A 9,960-nucleotide genomic window follows, 5' to 3' on the forward strand; every position below is an offset into this window, starting at 1 on the left:
TTTAGTTTCAGGTAGTTGTTGACGGTAGTTCGCTTGACAGTTCGACCCCGTTCGAACTGGGACTCAGGCTGTGCCTTCGCCATCGAAGCTCGACAGTTCGACCTCGTTCGAATTGGTACTCAGGCTGAGTGCCCTCGCCATCAAAGCTCGACAGTTCGACCTCGTTCGAACTGGGACTCAGGCTGTGCCTTCGCCATCGAAGCTCGACAGTTCGACCTCGTTCGAATCGGGACTCAGGCTAAGTGCCCTCGCCATCAAAGCTCGACAGTTCGACCTCGTTCGAACTGGGACTCAGGCTAAGTGCCCTCGCCATCAAAGCTCGACAGTACGACCTCGTTCGAACTGGGACTCAGGCTAAGTGCCCTCGCCATCAAAGCTCGATAGTTCGACCTCGTTCGAACTGGGACTCAGGCTGTGCCTTCGCCATCGAAGCTCGACAGTCCGACCTCGTTCGAACGGGGACTCAGGCTAAGTGCCCTCGCCATCAAAGCTCGACAGTTCGACCTCGCTCGAACTGGGACTCAGGTCGTGCCTTCGCCATCAAAACTCGACAGTTCGACCTCGCTCGAACGGGGATTCAGGATGACTGAATGCCCTCAAGGAGCGACAGGTTCGACCTCACTCAAACCCAGACGAGCTATCCTCTCGAAAGGTTCACAATGAAACCTACGACCAGAAACTTTCATCACATAAGGGGAATGCGGACTCGTCTGACGAGCTCCCACCCCGCGAATAGATCGTAAGTCACCAGAGAACTGAAATATAAAGCAAGAAGCGAAGAAGAATTCTTTATTCACGAAGTCGGAAGTGCGGGCTATTGCCGCTTACATCTGGTCTATGCTAGCAAAAAAAAAAGGAGGAAAGAAAAGAAACAACAAACAACTAAATACGATTTGCTCTCACACGGCGCCAACGTCGTCATCATCATCATCACCACTGGCATCCCCATCAACTTCGGGTGTCGCCACATCACATCCACAGTTGGCTCGAGCCTCACGAGCCTTCTGGCGCGCCTCCTCGAAAGCTGCCTCAGTCACGGTGCCCACCTCCCACTAGTTCTTGAAAATATCACGTTGAGCTTCGGCATAAACCTAGAGTTCATGAGCCTGGCGGGAAACTGCGACACGGGATGTTCCGGCATGGGCCCTCAACCACTGATTCTCCTCCTCCAGGGCCGCAACCCGATCTGACAAGGCTAAGGCCTCCATGTCAGCTGCGCCAATCCGCTCCTCGAGCCTCGCCTCTTTAAGAGCTGCAGTAGCTCTCTCCGACTCCCGCTCGGATTCATGCACGCGAATTGTCGCCTCCAAGGCCGCTGCCCTCGCCGAAGCATCCAACGCTGCCTTCTCCATACGCTTCAAATCAGCAACCTTGCTTTCCAGCACAGCCAATTTCCCGCTCCATTCGGCGTTCATCTCCGCTGTTCTAGCCTGGCTCTGCTCCATTTCCAACTGCATTTCCCGTAACTTTCCCTACAGGTGCTCGCATTCCGCAGCGACCCCTTTTCCTACCTCGAGCTCCTCGTCCTTGAGGCGGATTTGCTCTTCGAGCTCGCTCTTGCTACGGAGCGCCTGCATTAGCTCCTGGTCCTTCTTCTCCAACTCCTCGCCCAAAGCCGGTTGTGGGGATCAGCCCTTAATCGTCCATGCAGCTCGCGGCACCTATCGCGATAACGACGGTATTTTTTTAGCATCTTCAAGAAGATCCTCGACCGGACATTGGCCCTGCGAATATTTTCTACCTCCAACATGTACGTCTGCAAAACAAGAAAGCAGTTAAACTAACGCTCATTCTGCAACGACGGAGAAACAAATCAAAATCAGATATAACATACCCGTAAGCCCATCACAGCTACTTCGTCCATTACCTCCACATCCGAAACAGCCCTCAGGGACTCGTTTTCGGCCTCCGAACACAACAAGCTGAATTGTGGCACCAAGTTGCCTCCTTGTGTCAACAGGTTCACATCCGAGGGGATCTCAACAAGGCGAGCCGACCCCTCCGCATTGACTATCGAGCGAGTAATGCCCTCCTCGAACATCCGGACGTCATCAGGGTCCAAGTCAGACTCGGACTCGTATTCGTCGATCACTACTCCCTTCCCCCTCTCGGCTGCTGAAGGTGCGGCGCGACCCGCCGAGGGTGGCAACGGCACGCTCGAGGACACGACGGCAGCATCAGGGGACCGATTCTCCGCCACAACGAGAGGTCCTGCGTCACAAACAGCGGGGACTCCTGATTGGGTCTCTACACCAGCAGATTTCTCCTGGCTCTAACTGATGGGAACAACCACGACCACCTGCTCCCCCTCAGCGGTAGACGTCGTAACAATTCCTTCCTCTGGGTTCTCTAGGGATGAACCCAAGTTGATCACCGCCGGAAGGACCGTCTCAAACCCTACCCTCCGCCTCTTTGTCGGCCCTTCTTCCTCCCCGGCTGATGGCGAGTCGTTTTGAGGACGGACGGTACCAGACCGGCCCTCTTCCGGAGATACATTCCGGGTCGGAGTGGCCAAGGCCACAGATTCTACCGACGCCTCCCTTGACGGACGAGCTGCAGGTACCGCACTGATACGAACGGACGCGGACGGCCGACGGAAGGCTAGCTGAGGAGCCCTGACTCTGCGAACCCTCCTTGGCCACGAAAAACAATACTCGGAAGGTAAGATCGAAACGTAAGAGAACGGGTAAAAAATAAGGGCGTTATCTCACCTGTGAGGGGCCTACGTCCGAATCTCAGATGAAACGTCGACCATGTATGAACTCCCGCCGTATGAGGAAGAATGGCCTCGACCCATTCTCGGATCCCCTCCAGAGGAGGCGGGGGTAACTTCTCGGCTGCAAAGCATCGAAATAGATCAATATTTACATGAAATATAAAGAAAACGAGGCCAATGTGGGTAGTCTACTAGTCAAGGATGAAGACTTACGGGCAAAATTCCACACTTCTGGAAACCCAGTCGGATCCGCTATGAGATGCTCGGTCCGCACATAGAAAAAGTTATCGAAAAAACGGCGATTGGTCCTGTCGTCCATCTTGACCACTAAACCTTTCGACCCTCGGGGACGTGCATGGATCATAGTGCCGCGAATCTTTTGAGGGGCGAACAGGCTGAGCACGTGTCTCAGAGTGACCTCCCGGCCGGCTAGCTCAGCGTACTTGATAAACATGAGGAACAGCTTATACAGGTAAGGAGAAAGTTGGGCAGGACACACCTCATAATAACGGCAGAAATCGACCACCAACATCGGAAGCGGAAGTGTGTACCCCACCAGGAAGGGATAAGCGTAGAATGAGCAGAACCCGGGACCGTCGATATGGACCCTATCTTCTCTCTTCGCCGGCACCATCTCGACATAACCGGGAATATCCCATCGTGCCCTTAAATCTGCTATTTCGATCTCCCCATATGAGAGGAGGAATATTTACCTGCTCCGCACCACCATCGGCGCTGAAATCCACCACTGCCTTCCCCGGGCGGGATAAAATTTCCTCGATCGAAGGAACATCTTCGCACTCCATCGGGTCCACGTCTCCATCTGTCGGACCATGGTCCCTGGCCGCCGGATAGATAGCCGGAAGTCTACCGAAAGAAGAAGTTCCTGTCATTTTTAATTCACAAGAAGAGGAGGGAGGAACTTTGAGGAAGAAGCGAGAAAGCTCGAAGATTACTGCGAGCAAAGGAGTCAAAAAAAACTCAGACTGCTAAAAAGGGAGATATTCTGGGAATTCTCTCGAAGATAAGCAATAAAGTGTGAGAAACGAGTGACAAATCCCTTCAATTTATAAGACACAAATTCTCTGGGGCGCAAAAACCAACGGTCACCGCCAGAATCCGGCCGGGCACGAAACGATTCAGCTCCTCGGGAACGTGCGCCGCTGTGATCACTGGTACAAAGCTACGTTTCGTTTATCAACCGGCTCTTCGATTTCGAAACCCTCGTGATGGCATAAGAAGTATTAAAGAGACGCCTCCGCGCAGTTTCGAAATTTATAACGCAACCGAAGAAAAACACGCGGATCTGACTCCCTCCCCGATTACGCCGCAAACATTATCCGTCCGCCGAGGTCGGTAAGATACGACCCCGAAGAACGGAGGGACTAACGTTATTGGTCAGAATCCGACCGCACGACCATAGCACCAAGGACCCCGTCCCGACCACCTTGCAGCAGCAGTCAACAAATCCGACCTCGTCTAATGGCTGATATTTATGACATAAGTGTCGAGGTCGAGGCCTCTGCATGAGGGGATGTTATTTCCCCGACCCGGCCCAAACAAAATGTGACCAGCATGAGGAGTTTTGGGCTATAAATAGAAGGAAGAAGAACCCCTTAAAGGGGGGGGGGGGGCTCCAGGCCAGATAAGAGAGGAAATAATCTTAGATTCCACCTCTAAGGAGAAGAAAGGGAATTTGATTGTAATCTCCTGAACCTCTTCAAGGAGAGGCAGGCCGAGTTTCTGTAATCAATAAAAGCCTTCCAGGTGTCGTTTTAATCGATTCTTTTATCTATACGATTATGTTCTTCGATCCAGTATTAATTAATGTTGACTACGATTTACCCCTTCATCTACATTGATTGATTTGCTTAGAAAGTATCAAACTACTTTTGGGTCAAACAATTCTTCAATCCAGTACTAATTAATGTTGACTACGATTTACCCCTTCATCTACATTGATTGATTTGCTTAGAAAGTATCAAACTACTTTTGGGTCAAACACTGTTCTTATTGTGTGATTGTTAGTGATATGGTGGGATCGGGTTGTACGCCGCAACAGGAGGAATAAAGGTGATATATTGAGGAGGAATAAGGATGAAATGCTATTATATGGTGGGATCGGGTTGCGCGCCGCAACAGGAGTAATAAGTGTGGTATATTGAGGAGGAATAAGGGTGAATTACTATTGTACAGTGGGACCGGATTGCACGCCGCAACAAGAGGAATAATGGTGGATAGATGTGGGGTAATAAGGGTGAATATTTATACCGATATCGATTATATGGTGGGATCGGGATGCGCACCGCATTAGTTCATGTGTTTATGTATCTTTCTTCTACTGTGCAAGTTATTCTGTAGTTTTACATTTCACTTGATTATAGCTGGATAGTGATAAAAGTACTTGAGTTCTGTATTCGTTCCTTGCAATATACTGCTTGTTTTGTTTCGTTCTCCTTTCTGCTTTCATTACACACTGTATGCAGGTTATATTGTAATTTCCCCGCCGTAGCCTCATCACTACCTCGTCGAGGTTAGGCTCGGCACTTACCAGTACATGGGGTCGGTTGTACTGATACTGGACCCTGCACTTTCTGTGCAGATTTTGGAGCTGGTAGTGGCTGATTGAGAGATTGGCTTCAGATTTCACAGTTAGGAGACCCAAGGTAGTCCTGTTGGCGTCTGCAGGCCCTGGCGTCCCCTTCTACATCTCTATAGTACAATTTTATTTATTTCTAAAACAGATTTAATTTCTTTCAGATCGATAATTGTAGATTATCATAGTATGTTCGTGGATTGTGACACCGAATTCTGGGTAGTAATGGCAATGTTATTGGTAATAGTATATGGATAAAAAGGTTATTTACTTACTTTCGCATTTAATTCTACTTGTCCTAGCTTGTTAAATTTTTATCAATGAAATGTAATGAAAAATGGTCAATAAAACTCTAATATTGGCTTGCCTAGCGAGTCTGATGTTAGGCGCCATCACGGCCCCATTAGTGGAAATTCCGGGTCGTGAAAAATCTTCATTTTGTGCTTGGGCCCTATTTTAAGAGGATTTAGAAAAATGAAAAAGTAGCCATTTTAAGCTTGATAAGTTAAATAAATTCACTATTTATAATGTATTTAAATATTAACCAATTTGTCCAAACTTCAGGACTAAGTATCATGAACTTTTGTATCCTAAATTTTTGAGCTAATAATTTGGAATCCTGCACTTAGTGTCCTTAATTTTTGAACTGTTAATTTAAAATTTAGGAATAAATACCCTAAATTTCTGAACTCCTAATTTGAAATTCAGGAATAACTATGTTAGTCTTGAATTTTTGAAATGCTAATTTAAAATTCAGGAGTTAAGACTCGAATTTGGATGCAATTTTCAAACATTAGGACACGATGTCCTAAAATTTGAGCAAATTGACTGTCACGACCCTAGTTCACCAACCGTGAACATGTCATGACGGCACCTGGTCACCATGACCAGGTAAGCCTAACATTTGCGAAAATATAATAACTGCGGAAAAATAGAGAAAAATCAAATCAAATATCTAAAGGAAACTATACTGAATGCCGCTTGACAAGTACAACTCAATATCACAAGTCTAAAACGATTCTCAAAACCCGAAAACTCACGGGCAACACAGGCTACAGAAGTGTATAGTAAAGGTTCCAAACTCCAGAATTTCTAACAACCGAAAGAAGGAAAACTAAGTACTAAAGATAGAGTAAGAGGGAGACTCGTCGGTCTGCGGATGCAGCAGATCTACCTCGAAGTCTTCGTAGTCCTCCTGCCTCACTGATAGTGCGCCTGAGTGGAGGTACCTGGATGATCTGCACATGAAAAACATGCGCAGGAAGGGCATGAGTACACCACAGCGGTACTCAGTAAGTGCCAAGCCTAACCTCGGTTGGGTAGTGACGAGGAAGGTCAGGGCCCTACTGAGACAAAATATAATAATAATAATAATAATTTAACAATATAAAAAATATCTAACAGATATAATAAGTACAGCAGTGAGATAAGACAAGTCAACGAGGTAATAACAACTACAAAAGAAAGAGTAAACACAGAGTAAACACAGCTCAATGTCAATGATACCAATGAGGGTCTCCCAGGATACCGTCCTGTAGCCCTTTTCTCAACTGTCCAGTGGATCTCCCGGGATACCGACCCGTAGTCCAACAATCAATGTGCAGGGGGATCTATCAGGAATCTAACCCGCAGTCCCAAAGTAAAAGTGCAGGGGGATCTATCGGGAATCTAACCCGCAGTCCCAAAGTAAAAGTGCAGGGGGATCTATCGGGAATCGAACCCGCAGTCCCAAAGTAAACAAACAAGGGGGGGGGGGGGGGGAGCTACCGGAATCCCACATCCGTAGTCCCAATGTAAATGCGCAATCACAACCAGAAGGTACACGGAAACGAAGTACAAAAGACAAGCAACAGGTAGTACTGGCCTAGCATGCTTCACGTAGTACAGTTAAGGCAACTTAAGCAATTAGGCAAGTTAAATCAACTAAACATGCTTTCCTAATCTAGCACAAGTTATAATTGCAAGTAGAATAAAGCAAATATGGAAGGAACTCAATCTCAATATCTTAAGAAAAATCGGGTTTCCAACAATTGGTTCAAGTACACGCCCGTCACCTCGCGTACAAGGCACTCAAATCAACAAATAACAAATCCTAAGGGGAAAGATCCCCCACACAAGGTTAGACAAGCTACTTACCTCGAACCGGCTCAATATCAACTAGAAACCGCGCTCTTGCCACGAGTATCCGACTCCAAATGGCCCAAATCTATTCAATTCAATTACATATCGTAAATAATATTGCAAACAACTGATTCCGCTAATAAATTTACAGCTAGGGCGCAAAATAGGTAAAATGACCAAAATGCCCCTCAAGTCAACGTCTCGAAATCGAATAATTTTTACGTTTTCTGAACCCTCGTACTCTCACGAGTATAACCATATAAAAATCTCCCAAATTGGAGGTCAAATGCCCCCTCAAAACCCCATAGTTAGGTCTAAGAAGTTTACCCACTTCCCATTCAAAAACACGAAATTAAAGGGTGAATTTGCGATTAGATTACTGGGTTTTAGTCATAGGAGAGTATAGAATCGTTACCCAGTGATTGCCCTTGATAAACTCTTGAAATTGCTCCCAAATCCGAGCTCCAAACCTTGAGTTTTGATAAAAATGGCAAAACCTCATTTTTGAAATGTTAAGTACTGTTCAGGGGTCTAAAGCATCGCGAACGCGAAAGGCAGCACGCGTTCGCGAAGAAGGAAAATATAAAGGGACCAAAAATGCCCTTCGCGATCGCGAAGGAATGGATGCGAACGCGGAGGCCTGGGTTCAGTGAACTACGCGAACGCGACATAGGTCATGCGAACGCATTAAATGAAAATCAAGCCCAGCCCTTGGAGTCCAATAAGTCTATGCGAACGCGACAGCCCTGACGCGAACGCGGTTAAGAAACGTGTGAAGCTACGCGATCGCGGAGCACTAATCGCGAACGCAATGAAGAAACTTGTCATCCTCCAGAATTACTCTACGCGAACGCGTAGAGGAGGATGCGAACGCGAAGAAGGAATTGGGACCTGCACAGCTGAAGGATTTTCTGCAACACTTTGAAACTCCAAAATGCTCCGTTGAGCATCCGAAACACACCCGAAGCACCCGGGACCTCAACCAAACCTACGGACATGTCCCATAATATCATTCAAACTTGTACCAAACCTTAAACCACCTAAAACAACACCGGAACACGAATTAATCAAGGATTCAAGCCTAAGAACTTCAAATTCCAACAAAACACACTTTCGATCAAAAACCTAACCAAACCTCGCCCGAATGACCTGAAATTTTGCACACACATCCCAAATGACATGACGGAGCTACTGCAACTTCCGGAATTCCAATCCGACCCTCAGATCAAAAACTCACTATCGGACCGGAAACTTCAAAAATTCAAACTTCGGCATTTCAAGCCTAAATGAGCTACGAGCCTCCAAAATACATTCCGAACACGCTCCCAACCCCAAAATCACCTAACGGAGCTAACGGAACCATCGGATTTCCATTCCGAGGTCGTCTTCACACTGTTCTGATTACGGACCATCTTTCAACACTTAAGCTCTCATTTAGGGACTAAGTGTCCCAAAACACTCCGAATCCTAACACCGAACGTCCCGGCATACCAAAATAGCAGAAATGAACTTAGGGGAAGCGATAAATAGGGAATCAGGGCGTAAATTCCAAAAACGACCGGCCGGGTCGTTACATCCTCCTACACTCAAACATTCGTTCGTCCTCGAACGAGCATAGAGAACATACCTGAAGTAGTGAAAAGATGAGGGTACTGGCTGCGCATATCCTGCTCGGTCTCCCAAGTCACCTCCTCGGCCGGCTGACCCCGCCACTGAACCTTTACTGAAGCTATGTTCTTTGACCTCAACTTTCTGATCTGCCTGTCCAAAATAGCCACTGGCTCCTCAACATAGGATAGATCCTTGTCCAACTGGACTGAACTGAAGTCCAACACGTGCGACGGATCACCGTGATACCTCCGGAGCATCGAAACATGAAATACCGGATGAACTCCGGCCAAGCTGGGAGGTAAGGCAAGCTCATAAGCAACCTCCCCAACTCGCCTCAAGATCTCAAAAGGGCCAATAAACCTCGGACTCAGCTTCCCTTTCTTTCCAAACCTCATGACGCCCTTCATAGGCGAGACCCGAAGCAGAACCTGCTCACCAACCATATATGAAACATCACGAACCTTCCTGTCCGCGTAACTCTTCTGTCTAGACTAGGCTGTACGGAGTCATTATCACTGGAATCACCTTAACCTTCTTCCAATTGCATCCTGAACATCTGCTGTGCGCCAATAGCCTGGCCTCACCCGGGCTCAAAAACAACCACCGGAGATCTACACCTCCTCCATATAAAGCTTCATTACGCGCCATCTGAATGCGGGGAGTTGATATGTTGTTATAAGCAAACTCACCAATGGCAAGAAAAATGATTCATGACCCTCAACTCGATCACACGCAACAGAGCAATTTCCTCAAGGGAATCACTGAATAGGCACATCGAACTGTTCATCCGTACTGGAGGGTGAAAATGCTGTGCTCAACTCATCGAGTGCCTAACTCCTACTGCACGGCTCTCCAGAATCACGATGTAAACTGAGTACCTCTGTCTGAAGATAGAAACTGGAATACATGCAAACGA

Source organism: Nicotiana attenuata, unplaced genomic scaffold, assembly GCF_001879085.1.
Source record: "Nicotiana attenuata strain UT unplaced genomic scaffold, NIATTr2, whole genome shotgun sequence".
Classification (NCBI taxonomy): domain Eukaryota; kingdom Viridiplantae; phylum Streptophyta; class Magnoliopsida; order Solanales; family Solanaceae; genus Nicotiana; species Nicotiana attenuata.